Source organism: Canis lupus, chromosome 24 (genome assembly GCF_011100685.1).
Source record: "Canis lupus familiaris isolate Mischka breed German Shepherd chromosome 24, alternate assembly UU_Cfam_GSD_1.0, whole genome shotgun sequence".
Lineage (NCBI taxonomy): Eukaryota > Metazoa > Chordata > Mammalia > Carnivora > Canidae > Canis > Canis lupus.
Genome location: NC_049245.1, coordinates 1,447,118 through 1,471,522, shown reverse-complemented (window position 1 = coordinate 1,471,522; position 24,405 = coordinate 1,447,118). Strand labels below are relative to the sequence as shown.

The 24,405-nt window shown below is 43.4% G+C and overlaps 1 long non-coding RNA gene across 3 annotated transcripts; it reads right to left on the bottom strand.

Annotated features, from left to right (window-relative positions):
- Positions 1 to 879: 879 nt before the first annotated feature.
- On the bottom strand, positions 880 to 20,156 carry LOC111092157. 3 transcript variants are annotated; one of them, XR_005377455.1, is made up of 3 exons: positions 17,313 to 17,964; positions 16,060 to 16,223; positions 880 to 934 (listed from the first exon to the last, which is right to left on the bottom strand). It is a non-coding gene; the product is annotated as an uncharacterized LOC111092157 (long non-coding RNA). The 3 variants fall into 3 exon arrangements; XR_005377456.1 differs by lacking the exon at positions 880 to 934 and adding an exon at positions 14,434 to 15,443; XR_005377454.1 differs by lacking the exon at positions 880 to 934 and adding an exon at positions 18,949 to 20,156 and having other exon boundaries at positions 15,468 to 16,223; positions 17,313 to 18,429.
- Positions 20,157 to 24,405: the final 4,249 nt, after the last annotated feature.

Below are 24,405 nucleotides of genomic sequence, written 5' to 3'. Positions count from 1 at the left end.
AAGGAAGTGTGCTCTGCATTTATCTGTCACATGAAGAAATGCTATAGTATTTACATCCTGGTAGAGCTTTGTCCCAGATCTGAAAACTCTCCAGAGGGAGGAAAAGCTGATGATTTCAGAATGCCTGGATGTTAGAATGTGGAAAGTATCCAATTCAAATAACGTTATCAGTTTTAACATAATGAGCACAGTCTGTGGTAAATCAGCCTCGACTTTTCAAAATGCTTTCCATACAGGGAGCATGACCAAAGTCTATACCCTGCATAGTTCATTTCATCTGGGCTCATCGAGCACACATTTGTGTAGAAAGCTAAAGTTGACTCTACTATAAAAAAAAAATCCATCTTTGTTTCTCTGCGTTGGCTTTGAAAGCGGCAAAGCTGTTGACTAAACATGTGTTTAGACAAATATACTTCACCACCTCCAAGGGACAGAAGAGAAAACTATTCTGTGATTTTCGGGGGTAGGGGATTATCCGAATTACTCCTTCTTAAGATTTAACCAGCAATTAAAATGACCATTTGGGCCAGATAATGGAGGTCAAATTGATATATGGATATTAATTGATATTGACATTCTCCTGTAACTGCTAAAGTGGGTTGAATCAAAAGAGAAATGGATCTGTGCTGTGCATAGTCTCATTTCCTGAGGGCAAAGACAGAGAAGTCTTAGTTTGGGATACCACTGGCACAACCACTAAGTAAAGAACTTGAGTACAGATTGTTTACTTGGAACATGATCCCAGGAAACAGGGTGAGAGCCACAAGGGAGAAAGAAGGGGGATCCCTGGGTGGCGCAGTGGTTTAGCACCTGCCTTTGGCCCAGGGCGCAATCCTGGAGATCCGGGATCGAATCCCACGTCGGGCTCCCGGTGCATGGAGCCTGCTTCTCCCTCTGCCTGTGTCTCTGCCTCTCTCTCTCTCTCACTGTGTGCCTATCATAAGTAAAATAAAAATTAAAAAAAAAAAGAAAGAGAGAGAAAGGGAGGAGAGCCACAAAGGGTGGGTTACTTCTCAGGCTACCAGTGGATGACTGGAGCCTAACCTACAGGGCACCCAGCGAGAAAGCATGTGGAACCCAATCCCGGACTGTCCCACAAGGGGAAGGGAACCTGGGCCATTTTCCTACCAACTCCTGTACTTCATGGATTAAGGGCTTCTTCTGGGGGTGTAAACACTCAAGCTCTCTGAGCGATTGATCCACTGGGGCATGCATTCCTCTGTTCAGAGAAGGCCCTTTCACAGACAAAGCATTCAATGCCAGGGAAACTTTCTGCAGATGACCTCAGGAGGGCCAGGAGGATATGGGCAGGGCATGAACAGCATCACACACAACACACTTCACTGAAGCAGAAGTGGGGGAGGGGAAGAGCAAGAAGGTGAACACTTGTTTACACAGCTCCAAATGAGAGCCCTAGTCATGGAAACGTCTAACCATAAGATAGCAAGAGGCTGCTTCTTGGACAACCATAGTTCTCCCTGGTGTTTTCCATTTGTCATACAATCATACTCTAGCCTGGAGAAACAGGCTCCCACCAGGGCCAGAGACTGCAGCTGTCCAGTGGGCTTATTGTAAAAGCAGAAGAAAGCTGTCATGAGCTCTGGGAGGTTCCACTACAAAGGCTTTGCAAATGTCCCATGTGGGCCATGCGGTTCCTCATGGGAGCCCATCTTCCTAATAGCCTGGGGAGCTAGGTGGATAGACTGTGATCATAAAGAACCAGGAAGTGTACTAAATGCATTTACTGCTTCATGTCTGTAGCATGCTTAACATCCTAATGTCTCTATCATTGTACAAAACCATTTTATATGTTCAATTCAATGAAGCCACACTCTTACTTTAACTCATGCCTTAAATCATTGATTCCCAAAGTGTGATCCCTAGACTGGCAGCATCAACTGTACCTAGAAATTCATTAGCAATACAACATCTCAGAATCTGCCTGCTTGTTCAGAAACCCTTGCAGTAGATCTCAGGAATCTGGGTTTTAACAACTCCTCCAGGAGATCCTGAGGTGCACTAAGGAGCAAGAACCTCCTGGCGACTGACTCCACTTGGAGAACCTCTGCCGCCATGTCTTATCTGCCCTTATTCTCAGTTTTATATGTATATATATTTTACCTTATTCCTTCATTTTATTTTTTTCTTACTCCTCAGGGTTTTTTTTAATAAATTTATTTTTTATTGGTGTTCAATTTACCAACATACAGAATAACACCCAGTGCTCATCCCGTCAAGTGTCCCCCTCAGTGCCCGTCACCCACTCACCCCCACCCCCCGCCCTCCTCCCCTTCCACCACCCCTAGTTCGTTTCCCAGAGTTAACTCCTCAGGTTTTGAGAGAGAGAATGAGAGTGGGAAGAGAGAAAGAGAGAGAGGGAGACAGAAGAATCTCAAGCAGACACCCCACTGAGCACAGAGCCCAACTCGGGGCTGGATCTCACAACCATAAGATCATGACCTGAAACCAAGAGTTCACTTAACCAACTGAGCTGCCCCCTCCTTATACAGTATCAGGTTAATAACACCTTTCCAGAAGGAGGGGAGATTCCCTTGATTCTATTGACACATCTCAAATTTTTACAAAACATGCAAATAGCAAATGCACAGAAACACAGGCACTCGGGATGTCCTACATCTGACTGTCACAACAGGTAAAGCTTTTGAAACCGCCTTTCCCTCTGGGTCTGTTTCTTGTAGGATGATATTTTCTCTTCTCTTTGGACCAATCTTGACCTCAGGAGACTAGTTGAGAAAAGTCGTTCTTCACGTAGAATGGCACGGAAACCAAGGAAGTTCAACAACATGCTCAGCACAGTGAAGAAGGAGCTGGTGACAGGGTTGCAGGGCATACATCCCACTTTCCTTCCCCACCAGCCACAATCTACTGACTCTGCATTCTCCTGCTCACCCTCCTGCGTGCCTCTCAGGACATAGCCATCTTACCCTTGGGTGTCTTTGTCTATACAACTGCTCCTAAGAGCAAACCCAATGCTGCTTCTGCTGTTCTAGTTCAACTGAATGCCCCATTGTCTGTTCTGATTGGAGGGAATCCTGACCCCTGGCACCCACAAAAGGAGCAATGTTCATCTCCAGCATGGCCCCTTCTGATAAGATTTTTAAGAATAAAATCTACTAAACAGATGTTGCAGGTTGGGTTCCATGGCAAGCAGACACTGAAATGGAAACTAGCAGGATGTTTAATCAGGGAATGAGATCTCCAGCTGGGAGAGCAAAGGGAAGGAAGCAGATCAGGAGAGGGAGGCCCAAAGAAAGACTTAGCCAATCCTATGGGGAGTTCTGGAGCTGCGCTGGACTTTAGGGCAGTTCCTACTTGAGGCAAGGAAACTGAGCCTTGATCTCAGTTGAACAGGCTCTGGGTAGGAGATGCCTGTGGGAATTCTTCAGCCACCTGGACGTAAGGCCTTCAGCCTTGAAAGGGAGTCCCTGAGACATATCCCAATGTCCAACATGCTGGAAGTTTGCCTTGTCTGTTGACTTTGGGACTGACCCTCACAGAGGAAGGACCCTGGACTACCTTGATCTCCATTTACTATTTTGGATGAGCTATTGGAAAATCATCTGCTTTTCTATTCTTATTAAAAAAAAAAAATCAGCCAAAAAGTAAAAACTTCATTTTCCCTAGTTTTTTTTTTTAAAAAGCACAAATATGGATATGTGCCTTTTGTTATTACAATCACCTTCCCCACAAAAGGATTTATTTCCTAGGACACTCATTTTCTCCCTCGATAATCAAATAGAGAATAATTTCCCATTTCCCTACCCCACTCTGTCCCTAAAGTAATGCTTCAAACATAAAGCATACATTCTGGATAATTTCATGCCACATCCAAAGTTTACCTGTGATGGGCTTGAGGGATGACTCAACCATTTAGGAGTCTTACGATAAACCTGAGAAGTTTAATCCATTCATAACACCAAACTGAAAACAGTGCAAGTGTCCATCACAGATGAAAGGATAAACTGTGGGACATCAAAACAATGGAATACTACTTAGCAATGAAACAGGTTGAACTTTTGATACATCTAGTAACATGGATGAACCTCAGAAACATTATGCTTAGTGAAAGAAATCAGGTTCAAAAGACAATGTGCTGTATGATTCAATTTATATAAAGTTCTAAAACAATTAAAATTAAACTATGGTAAAAAAGGAAAGCACAACAAAACCAATTAAGAAGGGCAGGAGATAATTTTCTGGGGTAATAGAAATGTTTTATCATGACAAGGACTTAGATCTCAGAGGTGTCCACATTTATCAAAATTCAGTGAATCGTAAATAAAAAGTGAGTGCATTTTACTATATATAACTTTTTACCTTAAAAACTGCAAACATTTATTGAACCCTAGTTGATAATAAAAGGCATACTGCCGTGTTCAGATGTGAAATGCATGAATGTGTAAAACTTACTTTAGAATCTACCAGAAACAATGAGGGATGGGTAGAATGGTGAGAACATGAGAACATAAGTAAAGGGAAATGTTAATGATTATAGAATCTGGGTGTTTTTTTAATTAAAGATGTATTCATGTATTAGAGAGAGAGAGGGAAGGGTAGGAGAGGACCGAGAGAGAAAGAATTCCAAGCAGACTCCCCAACAAACTCAGAGCCCAAAGAAGAACTCGATCTCACGGCCCATGGGATTCTGATCTGAGGTGAAACCAAGAGTCAGGCACTAAGCTGACTGAGCCGTCCAGGCACCCCTGAGTGGCTGCTGTTCAGTGAACAAAGCATCTGACTTTTTATGTGTTTGAGATTCTTCATTATGTAATCCTGAGGGAAACCATTAAAAATTTATTTAGCTCTTTCCCATTCCTGAACTCACCCTCCCCTCGTGGTGACCCCAACTCCTAAGCCATGATGGCAAATATTAATTTCTTGGGAATACCTGACTGGCTTAGTCGGAGGAGCTTGTGGCTCTTGATCTCAAGGTCATAAGCTGGCACCCCACGTTGGGTATAGAGATTACTAAAAAATAAACTTTAAAAAGTTAATTTCTTATACACAGGGGTCTTTGGAGACCTTTACACGAGCAAGAGGAGAATTTTGAGAATATTTTGTAAGAATATACTTAAGTAGCACTGTTTGGTTTGTACCAGAACCAAGTTTTGCATCTATTTAGGATGTACTGGGTTATTCTTCAAACTCAATTATTTTGAGTCCTGGTGCAAATAGGGAGGCTCTTCAGAACCTGTGGGCATGTACAGAGTATGCATCACTCTGCCTCTAATGATGAGAATGCTTAGTGGAGCAAGCTCGTGGACTATTATTAAAAGAAAATAATTCTTATTTATTATGGATTGAATATCTCTTTCTCCCCAAATTCACCCTAGCTCTCAAGGGGATGGCATTTGCAGGTGGGGACTTTGGGAGATAATTAGGTTTAGATGAGGTCCTGAGGATGGAGCTCTCACGATGGAATTAGCATCCTTAAAAGAAGAGAGCTTTCTCTCGCTCTCTCTCTCTCTCTGTCTCTCTCTCTCTTTCTATCTCTGCCATGTGAGGACTCAAGCCAGGATGACTGCCTTAATCAAACACAGAATCTGCCAGAACCTTGACCTTAGATTTTCTAGCCTCAAGAACTGTGAGAAACAGACGTCTGATATTTTGTTACAGCAGCCCAAGCAGACTAATATATCATTGTTCTGAATTAACTTCCAAGATTCAGGCTGATTCTAAACACCAGCTTTCACTAAGTGGCTTTAAAATCTCTTACTATTTAGCCCCATTGGTAAGTCATTCAAAATCTCCATTCTTTGTTTCTATAAGGTGGCGGTGTGAACACATGTCCCGAAGTGGCATCCACCATGGACAGGCTAGGGCCCAGGGGTAAAGAGAGGGGAGGGACAGAAGAGGTCCAGTATCATGGAGGTGATGCTAGTTGTGTTGATTGCCAGAAATGCCATAACAGTAAATTCCAAAAGTTGCTGGCTGTAGCCAGTGATTAAGGAAGGCCATGACTAAGAGAGCCTTAGACACAGGTTGACATAAGTGAGAAGGAGTCGAGGCGGCATGGTGGGGACAGTGTCCCTGAAAAGCTTGGTGGGGAATAGTGAAGGATATGCTGAGAGTAAAGACTGCCAGTATGTATTGAGCTCTTACTTGGTGCCAAGCACTACTCCACAAACTTTCCACTGAATTGTGAAAGTGTGAGAAAAACCCTATGAAGTGGGAGTGATTATCAGCTCCCAGACAGACAAAAACCTGAGACCCTTAGAGGTGAGAAGTACCCAGTGGCATGTAGCCACCCTGTGAGCTGAGTGGAGCTCTACTAACTCTAGCCCTCTTGGCCAAGCTCAGCTTCTGGTCTTGCTCTGCAATACAAGTGGGGGCTACTGAATAGAGGCGCTGGGAAGATTCAGTGTGATGCAGTAATGGATGTGAACATGTTTTAGAAAATGAAAATCACTCCACAAACATCAGAAACTGTTGTTGTTATATTTCTCATCTGTTCTGGAGAAGAGAGGGTGCTCTTTCATCAGCTGAGAGTGGCCTGGGCCATGACACCGTGGAAGTTCCTCTATACCAAAGGGTAATCGTTGGCTGTTGGTCACACGGTGTAGTTAAAAAAGCCTCAGACCTTTTGCCAGTGTGAGTAGTGGTTTCACAGGCAGATGGCCCTGACAATGAAATGCTCACAGGATCTATAAGAAACACCTCCCTGCAAAAAGGTCCTCTCCACACCCCCAACCCCTCCCACCCCCCCGCACCACCACCACCCCTGCCCTGAGGATTCTCTTGCCCTATTTGTTCCCTCAGCTACAGGAAGCTCCCAACCATGATGCTTCATAACCTTGCCCATCTTTCGAGCAAGCCCACAGGTGCTGTGCTTGGGTAATCTGATGGGCACCTCTCCCTTTTGATGGCAGCAGCTGCCTCTCCCACGTGGCTCGCTTGTCCTCATCTAGAATGTGGGTTGGTGTGAGTAAGGACAAGGGACAACAGTGGCTGTTTGGGGCACACCTGCTTCAGATCTTGTTTACAGACCTCCTCATCCCCCACCCCCTACCAGGGACCAGGAGCCCTCTGTGTATTCAGCAGATGTTTTGCCGATGCTGTTTTTTACAGGCACAGCGTTTTTCTTTCTTTTTTTTTTTTTTTTAAGGACTTGCAAACAGCTGTCCAATGGGCTACTTGCTTCTAAGAACACATTTCTTCTGCAAACAACAGCTTGAATCTGGAATAGCCTTCAGATCTGATACCCTTCCTTGGTGTCCCATCCCCAGTTTTTTGCTTGCCAAAAGTTTCCCCAGCCGAACACCAGAGAAAGTAAAGGCAAGGATGTGATTTTGACAGTGACCAAAGTCTGCAGCCTCCTGCAATTCAGCAGTAACCTTTGGGAAGCCCCAGCTAACCCAGCATGGGTAGCCTCTGCCTTCCCCTTTACATGGTGGTCCTGGTACCTTAGAGGATCGTCCTTGCCACTGAAGGAAACTGAAAGAAATTCTGGGAAACTTGAATCACCTCAACTTGACATTTTTGTCTTATATTTAGAGTTGTCTATTTTACCCACAAAAACTGCCTATCTCAAAAAAAAAAAAAAACTGCCTATCTCTAAGGCTTCGATGTGAACGTGCTTCATCTGTGATCACAGAGGTCCATAGAATACGGGGACACAGAAGACACAGATAGGGAATATTTCAGAAGGGAAGGAATGTAAAGAGAGTGAAAAGGTGTATAGGGATGATGGTGAGGGGCTCCAAACCATCACTCCTCTTAAATTATCCTTTGAAATGACCACAATTTTTCTCCTGTACCATGAACAAGCCTTCCCCCCATTCCCTCTTTGGAGTCCTTGTTGCTTCTTTTCATCACTACCTATTTTACACCGACCCAGAGACCCCATGCTCTCTACTTAGGGTCAGTGGACCCAGGAGGCTGGGCTATATCTAGGTGCTGGCTTGACAGTTTACTGGAGACAATTAATTCAGCCCCAAAGGCCTTCTATTACTTGTGTGAATGCTATCATCGGCCAATCTGAAATGGCCATTATGAGAAAAATATGAGTGAGCTTACGATCCTCCATCCTCAGCACTGAAAAACCAACTCCAAAATCATGCTCTCTATATGGGATGTCTATAGATTGTTGAATATATCTTGAATATATATTGTTGCCTGGGGTACAACAGACAGAACAAAATTGCTGTCTCCTTTTTACCAGGTGAAATGAACAGAGCATTAGACTTTGAATCAGGACATGTGGGTTTGAGTTCCAGCTTTGCTAGTGTCCAATGTCTTGGGAAAGTTACTGACTTTTCCTCTTTAACCACCTCAAAAATTATAGACCTAATCATAACAACCAGCACAAATGCCGCCTATGCAATTTAGTTGGGGGTTAGGTGCCTGTGGTTCAGATGTAGAGATCGAGGGTAAAACGCTGAGGACTAGAAGAATGGGATCGTTAGGATCTGCTATTCTTAGGGGTAACCTTCCATAGTCACACCCCCAAGAAACCAAGGATTCATCTCACTACAGAAACCACCTATCACCAGCTCAAGGCACATACCTTCAAGCTGTCCTCTTCATCACAGTGCTCAACATGCTCCATTCTGAAACACAAAGGCACACACTCATGGCCTTGGCTGTGCACTGCTCTTTCAGCCTCGATCCCCCTCCTGTTTCCACCTGGCTGCCCTGCACTGCCGGCTGGTGCTCTGCACCGCATTCTCACCTTCTCCACTCAGAAGTGGCTCCACTCAGCAATGGCTCTTTTTCACTCCAGCTCTGCTGTTTGGGGTGACAGTTCTCCTGATTCAACACATCTGTGGTGGTTTATGCTGTGTCAACTTAGCTAACCTGGGAAAAAAATTTTCCAGAATCCCTATTTCTGTATTGTTCTGGGTTAGCACTGATCAAAAGAGGAATTAGTACAAGTTTTGGACTGCAGAAGCAAAGGTGTGACCATTACCCTCAAGGGATGGCCAAGTGGTTGGATACAATGATGGACAGAGGTAGAAGTACCTGATGGGAGTCAACCTGTCCTGGTTCTTCTCTGCTCTGCGTCTAGTTCATTTTCTTGACCCTCTGCCCTGCTGACCAAGAACTGAATTGGACATCAGTAGTGGTAGCTACACTGACGAAATAGCTTCCCATAGATCTACCTCCAAGCTCCCCCATCATGGTCCATCTTCTATGGTAGGTTGTGCTTGTCTTCTGAGATTGACTGGTTGGTGATACATACTACTCTGGTCTTCCAAAACCCACTTCCAAATCTTCACTCCTCCAACTATGGACAGTAGAAAAAAAAGTCCAATTCCTTTCATAAGTCTCTTCTCCCTTAACATTCACCATATCTTTTCTTCCTCCTCAATGCCACATCCTTGTGATACTCATAGTTCAGGCTTCCCAGGACCAGGAAATGGGAAACAAGTAAAGAACATCACAGGATCCCAGGTACCAAAGATCCTTTTATTCAGTTACACCATTTTTATAATAGAAAGCTTCATCTTATTTGTCTCAATTTTTTTTTTTTAATGTAAGAGTCCTTTCCCCAAACCAGCACAGACATTTCTCAGCACCTTCTTTTCTGAAACCTTCAGGGTGATCAACATGGCAAAACAAAGCTGATGGCTAAAGCCTAAATCAGGGACTCCCAGAAGGGGTTAATAATTTCTGACACCCCTGCAGGATCTCCATAAATGTCAAGCCATGTTGCAAAATTCTAAAATGATAATTACCATAACTTCACTCTAAACCTAAAAGGTTGGAAAAAGAGATGGCCAACAGGAAATGAAGCAAGAGGAGTTGCAAAGTCAAATGATCAAGAAGATACCTTCTTGCGAGGTTAGGAGGTGGGTTTTGAGAGGAGAGGTGGGGCTACTCTCTGGAAGTGTTGCTAGAAGTGACTCCCAGGGTCTGGGTGGCCAGCACCCAAGCTATCATGACTATAAATATAGTGTGTCAGGTGACAGATGGGCTCCAACAACTCCTTGGTGACGTTACCTGGTGCCTGCAGAGGGACCTTGAGGAGCAAGGATCAGCAAACAGGAAGGAATTAAAATGTCTCCTACCAGCAGTGAAGATAAGCCTTTTATAGGGGCAGGCTGAGCAAGATTAAAAAAAAAAAAAAAAAAAAAAAAAAAAGTTTGCCCCAGAAGAACAAAGAAGTCATTCTTTTTCTTATGTGGTGGGGTGGGAGTGGGGGTAGGGGCAGAGTGAGGAAACTTCTACTCAAAGCCATTCAGGAAACTGAGGCAGCCTTTGAAACTCCCATTTTGAATTTAACCACCAACGTTTGTCCCAATTCCTGCTTGGTGTGCCAGCTGGGAGACAGGGGAACCCCAAAGTAGGCCTCTGTGGAGTGTAGGATAGAGCCACCTGTCTCCTGGGGAGCTGACAGCAGATGCTGGGTTGGGGGTGAACAAGGCTCTGAACCCAGAGGAGACACCTAGGTAAGGAAAGGGAGCCCAGCCCAGCAGGGGATGACATAAAAGAGGTGCAAAGAGGTGTCTGGGGAAACAAGCAAGAGTTTGGCTTGCCCAGCGCACAGAGGAGAGTGATCAGAGAGGACACAGATCTAGAAGGCAGGGCCACCCAGTAAAGAATTCACAGGTCTTGTTAAAGAAGCCAGACTTTGGTCCTCAGGGCACTGGGCTCTGTCCAGGGACCATTTGCATCATTTCCATGATCTGGTAGGTTTCAGGAGGCCAGATTGTTTGGAAGCAATACCACAATTATCTCATTCCCAAGTTTTAAAGCACTAAATTAGGGGTGCCTGGGGAGCTCAGTTGGTTAGGCATCTTCCTTCAGCTCAGATCATGATCCTAGGGTCCTAGGATCCAGCCCCATGTCAGGCTCTGCTCAGCAGGGAGTCTGCTTCTCCCTTTCCCCCTGCTCCTTCTCTCTCTCACTCTCAAATAAATAAATAAAAATTTTTTTAAAAAATTGTACCTGAACATCTTGAGGTTCACAGTGTCATTCTTGTTTGGAATTTGCTTGACAGCAGGGGTTCGGGGTTCAGTCCCCACAAAGGTATGGGAAGGCTCTCCCTGCCGGGAGCCATCTACGGGCCAACTATGGAAAGGGGAGTTCCGAATTCAAACACGGGAATGTTGGCATAAGTCAGAGTCCTGATGTGAGTTAGAGATTGTCTGGGAACTCCACGTTGGTGAAAAGGTAGGAAATTTCAGATAGAGGTGATTATAAAGCCATGCTGCACAATCACTAGAGTTCAAGCCCTTGAATCTGCTCTGGGACACAAACCACATGTCAGGTGCTCAGAGGCCACACGTGGGTGGCTGCAGGCTATGGTACTAGACAGGGCAGAAGTACAACATCCTCACAGACAGTTCTATTGACCATGCTGCCCTAGACACTGACATTTTACCCCATCATAAGCAATACTGGACACACAAGTGTTTGAAACCACCCTCCCACATCCCACATTGCCTTTTGTTTTTCACTAAGCAGAGGTTTAGGGTTGGAGAATTCTACAGAAATTCTTGTAATTGGCCAGGTTCATCCCTAGGCTTCCAATTACCTGGTTAACATATGTGTGTTAATGGTTTGTAGGTGTCTTACACGTTTGTATGTACATGTGTGCGTAGAAGCAGGGCTCTATTTCATGCTGCATCCTAGGCAGAACGAAACCATCTGTATTAAACCAGCTAAAAATGTTCTCACAGTCTCAGTGAGGAGACAGAAAGCACCTGCAGGCAGCACCTGGTATTGAATATGCTGATGACCCTCTTGGCACCTCTTGGGCATTGGCTTGCATCTGTTCTGAACACAGGAGAGCCATAGCTTGTGAATTCTATCGTTGATGTGTAGGGCACAAATATGGTTGAAAGTAACCCCTGAAAAATCTCTGAAATTACTCAGAAAGATGATGCCATATTGTATCTTGGTATGGGCAAACCTCCAGCATCCGTTTCTCCTCCAGCAGCAGAAAAAAAATGGCCATTTCCTTACACAAGCAGCTGGTGAAGTATTGGCTGGAGTTCCAGTATTCATTTGTGAGAACACAAGAATCTTACCAGTTGCTCATGCTCAGAGAAACAGGCAGGACCCAAACCAAGGGAGCAGAAGAGTTCACAGGCAGCCCTTCTCCCCCAGTGGGACGGCAGCTATGCACAAGTAGGACCTGCTGGCTGTCTCTTGACCTACAGAGTAGGATCCATGGGCATTAAGTGCACCTATGGGGTAGGCACCAGAGTGTTGCTGTGCCAGCTACCTGTGTATAAACATAATCACTCCATACCATACATCACTGCCTCCCAGAACCAAACTCCTGCCAGGCCACTGGGCCAGATTTCCCTAGTCTGCACTGCTGGGTGGTCCGCAAGGGCAACTTTGCAATGCAGAGGAAGCTCTGCCCTCTAATTCCTTCCTGCCTCCAGCCCCACCCCTTACCAGGTGGAGAGTGTCTCTTGGTGAGAAAGCAGGCAGTGCCTCTCACAGCCTCAAAACAAGATGATTCCCCTTATTTCAAATCACTGTGAATAGAAGTGTTAGCAAGTAGAGATTGCAGGGAGCAAGGAAAGTGGCAACAGGTAAGCATTTTTTGGACCAGGCATGTGGTTCTGAACACCTCTGTGTATGAGGACCCAGTCAAGCTATTTAATGAAAAGTTTCCTTTTCCTGATAGCATGAGGGAGAGTGAACCTCCAGAGTAAGATGATAGAGGACACAATCACTTCTGTGCTGATTTGTTGAAGGCTCAGGGGTCAATTAACAGAAGTAGGTCTACAGGGTTATATTATGTGATCCTAACAAATGTGGGATTACAAAAAAAAAAAAATCACTGTCTTAATGCTTTCTGTGTAATTTGAAGAGAAAGTACCAATGTCAAAGTATTTTCATATTTCCACCCAGATGTTTGCTGTCTAGGCTGGCTATTGAGGGCAGCTCAGGGGTTTAAACATGTTCTGTTTATCTTGCTTCCCTAATGTGTGTTTGAGTGGCCAGAAAACATTTGCTTGGATTTTTTTTTTTTAATATTCTGGAAATGATTTTGAGATTGGAATTACAAATGGCACGCACAGGCAGCCCGGGTGGCTCAGTGGTTTAGCACTGCCTTCAGCCCAGGGTGTGATCCTAGAGACTCAGGATCGAGTCCCACGTCAGGCTCCCTGTATGGAGCCTACTTCTCCATATACCTGTGTCTCTGCCACTCTCTCTCTCTCTGTCTCTCATGAATAAATAAATAAACAAATAAAATCTTTAAAAAGAAATGGCGTGCACACTCCCCACCACCTGAAGACATATTGGCCCCAGCCTCAAAAGACAGCTTCACCTGCCCTTTCCTGTCACAGAGAAAGAAGTGGAGATTATAGGTAGATTGTGCCTTGAAAGATAGCACTTAGGGGCACCTGGGTGGCTCAGTTGGTCAAGTGTCTGTCTTCAGACAGGTCATGATCCTGAGGTTCTGGGATCAAGCCCCACATCAGGCTCCCTACTCAGCTAAGAGACTGCTTCTCCCTCTCCCTGACCTCCTTTTGTGCTCTCGCTCTCTCTTTCTCTCTTTCAAATGAATAAAATCTTAAAAATAATAATACAATTTAAAGAAAGGTAGCACTTACAACTGCTCAGTGCTGTGATTCAAAATGTTATACAGGCTGTGCAACCAATAAAATTGTCCTTAAAAATAGCATGCTGAATTTGATATGATTTACCTTTTTATATGATAAAAGCTATATGTTTATATGTTAACCATAAAATTATCATAGGTGATTTTAGGATAAGCAAATGTTACCAATTTAAACTAGAATTAGTATACCAGCTAGTCATTAAACTAGTAGAATATCTCCTTTTTGAGTTTTACAGATTGAGGTCTGTGCCATACAAAGTTATTTGCGAGAATCCCTGGGTGGCTCAGTGGTTTAGCATCTGTCTTCCACCCAGGGCGTGATCCTGGAGTCCCGGGTTCAAGTCCTGCGTTGGGCTCCCTGCATGGAGCCTGCTTCTCCCTCTGCCTGTGTCTGCCTCTGTGTGTGTGTGTGTGTGTGTGTGTGTGTGTGTGTGTGTTTGTCTTTCATGAATAAATAAATAAAATCTAAAACAAAACAAAACAAAGTTATTTGAAAATAGGGCCAGTTATTTTTCTGAAGAAATCTTGAGAAACGTAGGAGTCATCCAAACTTCCCATTGTACAGAAGAGAAAAATGAGGCCCACAGAGGAGAATTAGTCAGCCATAGAGCAGTTCATCAGCAAAGCTGAGAAAAGTGTGGCATCTTCTCTTCTACGTCCACTAAGGCTTTTATTTTACTTTACTGCTTCTCTCCCTTTAAGAAGCTCAGAAATAAGTTGGAATTTCCAATTCACTTCTGAAGTGAAAGTACACAGAGAAGCTCTGTGGCATGGCTAACCATCAATAAATAAAATCTTAAATAAAATAAAATTAAATAACTTTTAAAAAATTGTAAAAGCTAACTGACATTCCAGCTCTTCAAACAGCATGTAGGCAAGCTGGCTGTCACTCGGCTTTTGTCAGCCTGACACGAGATGACCAGCACAGGTGAACCACTCTGGGGAGAGCCACCCAGTAGGCTCAAAGTACACATTTGCCAGTGCCCTCTGATAGAAGGGATCTAGACTGGCAGGGGTCAATGTTCCCAGGGTCCTCACCAACTCACCCTCACTGGTCACCTAAGGCCACCCAAACACATTTTGATCCAGATTTATTAACCACCACCACAACAACAAGCAGAATGGGCCATGGGGGAAAAGGTCATTTTGCCTCTGAACAGGAGAGGGGTGCCAGGGACTAACAGGGAAATGGGAAGAGAAATTATACCAGTGGTGACTAATAAGGCTGTGTGTATAAGTAACTCTTCAGCATGCTTGTAGAAGTCTAGTACCTACTGGTTCCTGGCATCGCCCACGTTCCCCCCGCGTGTATAAGAGGTGGCAGGGGGGTGTGACAGCAGCCCTGCCAAAGTCAGTACACCCAGCCTGTGGGCCAGCCCTGGGACAGAAGGGACCTGTGGACCCCCTGCACAGTAAGTAACAGGAGGCTAAGAGCACCTAAGGATTCAAGGGTGCCTTTTAGGGCAATCATTCCATCTTGCTGAACGTGTGCAGCCACCACACAAGGAAAGTGAACAGAAACTGCTGCTTGCTCTGCAGGTCAGAGAAGGTATGGAAATTTGCTAAGGTCATCTGGATAGTTGACAATAAAACAAGACAAGTCCCTAGCTTTCCCGTGTCCTTTTAGTGTTCTTTACACCATGACCACCATTTCTGAGGAGGAAGCCTTAACTGACAAGGAACTTGAGGTTTATCAGCTTACTTAATTCCTCTGTAGGCCAGAGTGCTTGGGGAATTTTGGCCAAACAAGCAAAGAACAAACAATCAACAGAATAACTCCATATCGGAGAGGCAGAGTTTTCTCCACTCTCACTGCCCTCTCAGTGACCATTCAGGTGGGCTCTGGGTACCACAGGCAACCTGCCTCCTTGGCTTTTGCTCTGCTCCTGTTTACCTGTTTTGTCAAGAAGGGGGCAGTGTGTCAGGGCCTTGCAGGGCATTAATAAAGATAAGAGAGGCCCTAGCTACAAAACAGAGTTTTCAAAAACTTTCCCCTGGTTTCCCTGGCTGCAGGGCTGCGTGCACAGACACACACAGCCACTGATGCAGGAACTGTTATTGCCATCCGATTATTGTCATTATAATGTCTATTCAACTGCCCCTTTGTAAGTTCCTAGAGGGCAGGGACCGTGTCTTAGGCCGCTTTTCATGAATTCATGCCTTCCTGCTTCCATTCACTCATCCTACAAACATTTATTGAGTGCAGCCCTCACTGTGCCCACACAGGGACGCAGACACAGAAAATACATTACATCCTGTGTGTCCTCCGCCGTACAGCCCTGCCCTGGCGGCCAGCCCTCATCCACCCTTCTGGGAATGGAGACCCAAATAGGGCACAGATGCACTATCTATATAGCAGCCCCGAGGCCATGGGGCAACTATGGGGTGACATCCTCCCCCAACATCCTTGCTCCATCCAAACTTCTATAATGTGCCCATATTTCTTTTATAATAAAAACAGCAATCTAATAAAGTCTATTTTTAACCCTGTTTTAAATCTAAAATTCTACTTTTTTCAGCCTTGGCTATCCATTCAGATCACTTGAGGAATGCTGAAATCCTGGCCACGCGTCCCCCATGCAATGAGTCTGATCTCTTGGCCTGGGCATTGGGAGTTTTCAAAGCCTCCAGGTGATTCTGATGTGCAGCCACAGTGAGTATCACCATTCAAACCCTAGAGAGGGGACAGAAAGCAGTAGGCTCATAAGCAGGGATTGCTCTTGGATTTGTTTCTCTGAAAACCAGCCATGTATTTGGACTCCAAGACCCTGACTCTTCCTGTCCTGATCCCACATTACTCACCTGCTCCTCCGTTCCTGAGATGTCACTGGGCTCCATGTCTGCCCACCTGCTCTTGCATCAGGATGCTCCCATTTGCCTGGGGACTCAGGACACACACTTCTGTGCTCTCTGGTCCAGCTAAGGCTCCAGGACTCTGGCCCAACATGGGGTCATCTGCTTCACAATATTCTCTGACTTCCAAAAACCTGCTCACCCCCACTGTGCAGATGTCAGGACCCTACTCCTCTCAGCCTGGAGCGAAAACCTCTTTTTTATCCCCCTCATTGTCAGATACATGCCACTCCCACTCCTGGTGGCAATAATGTCCTTTGAGAAAGGGGGATCCTGTTGAGGTATCAGCACATGCAGCCTTTTGGTGGTTTTGGGACATGCCAGGGGGCGTCCGTGGAGGGCCAATGATCCAAAGATCATTCCAGATGACAAATACCAGAGAATGCATCCTGGTATCATGTGGACAAAGATGACTCCTGGAATGTGCAAATCAAAACCACAATGAGATACCACTTCATATCCCCTAAGAGAGCCATAATCATTTTTAGAAAAAAGAATATAAGTTTTGGCAAAGAGGTGGAGAAACTATAACTTTTGTATGTGGCTGGTGGGAAAATAAAATGGTATAGCTGCTCTGGAGGGCAGTTTGGTGGCTCTTCAAAAATTTTAGCACAGAATTCTCATATGACTCAGCAATTTCACTCCAAGGTATATGCCCCCAAAACTGAAAACAGATACCCAAATACATGTACTGGCCCGTTCATAGCAGCATTATTCACCATAGCCAAAAGGTGAAAACAGTCCAGATGTCGGATGAATGGATACATTCATGAATGAATTTATATATATATATTTATATATATAGTGCATATATACATTTAACTGTTTAGTGAATAATACATATATGATAGTAAAATATATTAATTCAACAGGTTAATTCAACATTAAATTAAATCTAATATTAGATTACCTTACAAAGCGTAGAACATACACCAAACTTGAAACTGAAGGATGAGATTAAAAATATAAAGGAATTCCTCTTTCCTTGAGCCCCCAGTGGGGACCACCAATCTGTTAGACTGCTCCCACAATTGCTTCTCTTCCCCAAGATATTCCAGAAGTTAAAATCTGAAGAGATTTCCCATCCTCTATCTTTGCTTTCCTTTCTGCCTTCAGTGAAGATTTAGATTTAAGGACAAGATTTGTTGTGCTGCTGGTTTTAAAGCAACTGTTTTGTTTTCCAAATTTCCTCTAGAAAGACAGCGTGGGCATTTGGATTCCTTCAACTTGATCTGTGTGCTCTGAGTTTAGGACATGCCCATGAGCATAATGAAATAAAGGTGGGGATCTCTGGGTGCTAGAACATGAGTGTGGACACATATGTTTAAAGATCTCCAAACACAGAGCTATTTTCAACTCCATACTCTATGCTTCTTGGAGCCCCTGTGCATCTAACTTTTTGTTTACCCCTTATCAAACCCAGTCTCCTGGATAGATAAGAAGCATGTCCTGAAAGTCCAAGTGAGGGGTGGAGATAAGGCAGCTAGGTGGTGCTTGGCATCCAGGCCTGAGGTCGGACCGCTGGGGTGAGGGCTTGAAGGGTGAGTTTCAAGGACAGCATCACCATGAAGCTGATTTCTATGGTTACCATTGTGAAGACATACCAGAGACAGTTGTAGCCAACAGTATGATCTTCGAACAATGTGGGGGTAAAGGACACCACCCCCCCACTTATGACTCTGACTCCTCTAAAACTTAACAATTAATAGTCTCCTGTGACTGGAAGCCTTACTGATCACACAAACCATTGATTAATAATATTGTGCACATTGTGTGTATTATGCATTGTCTTCTTACAATAGAGTAAGCTAGAGACAAAAAATATATTAAGGAAATCATAAAGAAGAGAAAATACATTTATAGCCCCATACTGTTTTTATTTTTAAAAATCCACATATAAGTGTATCTTCACAGTTCAAATCATGTTGTCCAGGGATCAACTGTGTGTCTACATTGTGATATGTAGAAAACGAACATGGGGACATATTACTTCTGAGCAGGACAAGGCAGAGCAGGAGAAATCAATTCTGAAAAGATTATTTTGCTTGATTAAAAATTTTTGTTTACAAAATAAAATCCATGAACTGCTTTAATTATCTTCTTATGCTGTTACTCTAAAGCACAATGGGCAAGTTGACAAGGAAATCTATATATGTGGAGCCATATGAAGATGCCAATATCTGACTGCATTAGGCCTACAAAAGTGTAAAGTTCAAATAGTTCAACCTAGCCCTTAGGTAACATAAGCAGAAAACCTTTTACTGGGGTATAAAAAATATATTGAGGGTGTGGGTCTAATTTAAGAACAATTAACTGGGATGCCTGGGTGGCTCAATGGTTGGGGTCTGCCTTCAGCTCAGGTCGTGATCCTGGGGTCCTGGGATCGACTCCCACATCGGGCTCCCTGTATGGAGCCTGCTTCTCCCTCTCCCCGTGTCTCTGAATCTCTGTCTGTGTCTCTCTCATGAATAAATAAATAAAGTCTTCAAAAAAAAAAAAAAAGGAAACAATTAACCAAGAAAGAAAATTAAATCGGCAATACTTACATTTGAATGAATACAGAAATTCCTCCTAAAAGAAGAAAAATCAAATAGGCAAGTAAGGCTTTTACACACAGTGATAATGTAATGTAATAGATGGACAGACGGAAAATCCATATCCCCTTTCAAAACTGTCCTCTTTCCGTAGAAGGACAAACCATCATCAAGAGTGTTGAGAAACTGATATGATGCAAAGAGAAGGTGTGGTGTCACTTGTCGGCGAGCAGACAGCAGACATGCTGGATGGGGCCAGGGCTCAGACAAAGGCTCCTGTTCAGTGGGAACAGGTACAAGACAGATGGTTTGTTAAACATTGCCAGCATACTTGAGCAGTGCCATTCGGCGGTCAGAGCCTGGATAATGGTCACAAGGACATTGTGTAGCAGTGCGTTGGCTAATTTCAACCCAGCTAAAGCAATTGCTTATCTTTGTTGGTTTTGCAAAGATTAAGGCTGTTTCTCCGCTTTGAATGTACCACAGCTGCCCAGCAAAGCATTCCTGGAGTTTTGTCTGGATTCCCGCTGCTAAGAGGGGCCAAGCAGAACTTGGCACATGCAAAGACTTGTTTTGCTCGTCATTGGAGTTGCTTCTCCTCCAGAGAACTGGACCAGTCTTTATAGTTCTGGAGAGGGGACACTCTGGACTCCCGGTGGTCTCCTCAGCAAAATCTCCCCTGTGAGCTTCCAAATGCATCTGCTAAGGATTTATATTTCCTATTAGGACTGATTCATTTGCTACTTTTGTGGAAAAGGGTAAACACCATCGTAAATTCCATCCGGTGAATCATGGGGAGGTGGTGGTTCAAATTAAATGTGTTTGCTTTCGGAAGGGGGCCCTTGGCTTCTTATCTTTATGTACAGAAGAAAATAGAGCTCACCCTGGCCCCTGCAGCCAATGGAAACACACCTGGCTCGGTCAGCTGTTGAAGCTGGGCCTCCAACCTGCTGCTCCTCGGTGCTATTTACAGACAAAGAGAGACGATGTGAGGCAAAGAGGCTGGCTGGGTGGCTGTGCCTACAGCCCCAAACCCCAGGGGTTACAGCCTTAATCTGGGTATGTCAGGAAAAAAGTGATGCCTTGATCAAATGAGTATTTCTGACAGCTCAGATGGCTTTCTCTTCTTCTATAAGTGGTATATGGGCACCCCATCTCACCCAACAAGTGCCCTATTTGCTTTCGGCAGCCTCCTCAGACAAAATTAGATCAATTCCAGTTATAAAATTGAAGATACTGCACCCAGTGGGTAAGCCTTAAAATTAACCCTATGACTACATCTACGGAATCAAAGAAAAAGCCAGGAAAAAGTTACCCCCTCTTCAATCTCTCTCTGTCTCTGTCGTCTCTGTCACATGCACATACATGCATACTCGGCCAGGGCTCTGCACAGGGCTCTGCACTCAGGTGCTGTCCTGAAGAGCCAATCACCAGCCACGAAACACTACTGATCTCATGATCAGAGTGATCAGATATCTGTTTCATTTCTAAAGAGCTTTCCATTTAGAAACTGCAGGACAGGAGCCCCCAGTGGGAAATGCATTGCTAAATTTTGTTACCACATTTTTGGAATTCAAGAAAGGAGAAAAGCATGGGCTGAGAAGGGCAACCCAAAAATCTTTACAGCATTTAAAGGAACTTTGTACATCTCCCTAAGTGCAGAGAACTGAAATAAAAAGAATACTCAGGTGAGGCCAGAGCACATGTTGTTCACACAAGGCCCCTCTGTTGATTTATCTTCCTTTGTTATTTCCTCTTGACCCTCTGTATTCTGGCTCCCAAACCACTTGCTCCCAAAGGCACCACCCAAATGTATTTCACGTGCAGGTTGAAGTCTGGGCAGACCCCTGAAGGTTGGTGTGGGGCTCTCTCTTTTGACAGTGCTTGTTTGAGAGTTGAAGGACATCTGTTGATTTCATGTCAACTTCTTTCCATGGATTTCTCCAGTAAAGGATCTTTATTTTTCCCCACGCTATTGTTCTTTTTTTTTTTTTTTAAGATCTCATTTATTCATGAGAGGCACAGAAAGAGAGAGAGAGGCAGAGACACAGGCAGAGGGAGAAGCAGTCTCCACGCAGGGAGCCAGATGTGGGACTTGATCCTGGGACTCCAGGATCACACCCTGGGCCGAAGGCAGGCGCTCAACCACTAAGCCACCCAGGCATCCCTGCCATTGTCCATTTAACCCGGTGTCAATATGCATTATAGAATGTCATACACATCTTTTTGTCATCTCACTTTTTAAAAAATGATTTATTTATTTATTTATTTATTTGAGCCCAAGGCAGGTCAGTTCCCAGGAATATATAATTTTTTTTTAGGAATATATAATTTTATAGATTTGCCAGTAGCCATATTAACAAAGTAAATATATATAGGTGAAATTCATTTTAATTGTTTATTTTATTTAACACAATAGATCCAAAATAGCATAATTTCATCACATAATCAATATAAAACTATTAGTGAGACATTTTACATTATTTTTTATTTGTATTAAGTAACCTGCAGTGAAGGTATATCTCAATATAAACATGAAATTCGGGACACCTGGGTAGCTCAGCGGTTGAGCATCTGCCTTGGCTCAGATCTTAATCCCAGGGTCCTGTAATCAAGTCTCACAGTAGGCTCCCTGCATGGAGCCTGTTTCTCCCTCCACCTATGTCTCTGCCTCTCTCTCTGTGTCTCTCATGAGTAAATTTATATAAATAAATAAATAAATAAATAAATAAATAAATAAATAAATTCACATCAGATACACTTGATGTATATTTAGGTTTCAATTTATAATTGGAAGAGTGGGCTCATACCCAAGTTTTTCCAAACAAACATACTTAAAAGTTTTGTAATACTTGAATCAAATGTTCTTAATTTAAATTACTTAAAATTATGTGAGACCTGAAATCACAAAGCTTCTAAGAGAAAACATAGGTAGTAATCTCTTGAACATTGGCCTTCCCAACACATTTATGGATATGTTTCCTAAGACAAGGGTAACAAAACCAAAAATAAACTATCAGGACTACACCAAAATAAAACTCAAAAAGAACTCACATATCTCAATACCCCAAACAAACAAACAAACAATCTGATTTAAAAAATGGACAGAGGAGCTGAATTTCCAAAGAAGTAATCCAGATGGCCAGGAGTCACAAAAAGATGCTCAACATCACTTATCATCAGGGAAATGCATATCAAAACCACAATGAGATATCGCTTTATATCTGTCCAAATGGCTAGTATAAAAAAGATAAGAAACAACAGGCATTGGTGAGGATGTACAGAAAAAGGAACCCTTGTACAGTGTTGGTGGGAACGTAAACTGGTACAGCCACTGTAGGAAACAGTATGGAGGTTCCTCAAAAAATTAAAAATGGAAATGACATATCCAATAATTCCACTACTGGGTATATACTCAAAGAAAATTAAAACACTTATTCAAAAAGATATATGGATCTCTGTGTTTATTGCAACATTATTAACAATAACCAAGATATGGAAGCATCCCAAGCATCCACTGATAGAAAAATGGATAAAAAAGATATGATATATGTATACAATGGAATGATATCATCCATAAAAAAGAATGAAATATTGCCATTTGAGACAATATGGATGGACCTAAAGTGTATTATGTTAAGTGAAATAAGTCAGAGAAAGACAAATATCATATGATTTCATTTATATGTGGAATCTGAAAAGAAAACAAAAGAACAAATAAACAAAAAACAAACAGACTAAAATATAGAGAACAAACTGGTGGTTGCCAGTGGGGAGATGGATGGGAAATTGGGAGAAATAGGTAAAGGAGATTAAAAGGTACAAACTTCCAGTTATAAAACAAATAAGGGACAGAGATGGAAAGTACAGCATAAAGAATATAGTCAATAATATTGTTAATAATGGTGTATAGTGACAATGGTGACTAAACTTACCATGGTGAGCCCTGAGTAATGTATAGAATGGTTGAATCTACATGTTAGACATCTTAAATTAATATAACATTGTATGTCAATTATATTTCAATTAAAAAAAGATTTTAAGAAATATTTTAAAATTGAATAAAAATTCAGTGCCTCACTTGCCTTACCCACCTTTCAAATACTGAAGAGCCACATGTGGTTTTCTTCTACCATGTTGGACAAAACAGCATTAAATTATGCTTATAACTGCTTTTCACACATTTCCAATGTTTGCTAATTTTTGTCTCTTTAATCAAATAGTTTTTATTTTTATTATTATTATTATTTTTTTATTATTATTTATGATAGTCACAGAGAGCGAGAGAGAGGCAGAGACACAGGCAGAGGGAGAAGCAGGCTCCATGCACCAGGAGCCCGATGTGGGATTCGATCCCGGGTCTCCAGGATCGCACCCTGGGCCAAAGGCAGGCGCCAAACCGCTGCGCCACCCAGGGATCCCTATTTTTATTATTTTTAAAGATTTTATTTATTATTTATTTGAGAGAGAGAGCATGAGAGGGCAAAGGGAGAGGGAGAAACAGTCTCCCCACTAAGCAGGGAGCCCAATGTGGGGCTCAATCCCAGGAACCTGAGATCTTGACGTGAGCCGAAGGCAGATATTTAACTTACTGAGCCACCCAAGTGCCTCCAGATAGTTTTTATATTAAAGATATATTGTCATCTCCTGCTAAATTGTCTACCTATGAGACCTTGGTATCTGAAGTTACATATATTTCCACCCCTGTTTATTTTGTCTCTTTTGGGTATTCCTGTTTTATGAATACAGACACTTCCATCCTCCATATTCTTAACTTTTCTTCTGTATTTGTCATCTCTTTAACTTCCTGAGGTCTGCAGAGGTTCTTAATATGACCTTCTGCTCCCTAATTTGTTCTTCTACTATATCCATCCTGCTATTAAGTCCCTCTAGTGAGCTCTTTATTTCAACAATTGAAGTTTATGTCTGTGTATTCCTGTTTTGTGCTTCCTGATATCTCTGAGGATATTTATTAAACTTCTGGCCTACCAGTGATATGTTATCCAGTGGAGGTCACTTAGTTATCAGGGATGCTCCTGAGAAATCTTTTTATTTTCCTTGTGAGCCCACCTGCAGTAGGGAGCACCAGCTGCCTTGGTGGGTCAGCTGTCCCTTGAAGGTGGAACAAGGCGCAGGCCCAGACTTACCCTGCTTCCTGGTGAGGACACAGGTCAGGAATGATGTCAGAGTGGTGGACTTTGATGCTTATAGTCAACCAGACCACTCTCAGAGTCACCCACCCCGTGCCAGGGAACTGAGGTGCTCTGGAGACTTCCTGGGACCCAGTGCTGTTTCCATAGTTGCTTCCTTTGAAATTGTCTTGCACTTGACCTAGGTATAAACTGGAGAGGGTGTGTGCTTGGGAACCAGCCAGTGTGCTGTCTTCTGTAATGGACTCCGTGCACCAGCTGGTGCTGGGCTAACCAACCCCAGGCTGGTGGGATTGGTTCCCCATCAAGATGATGGGGC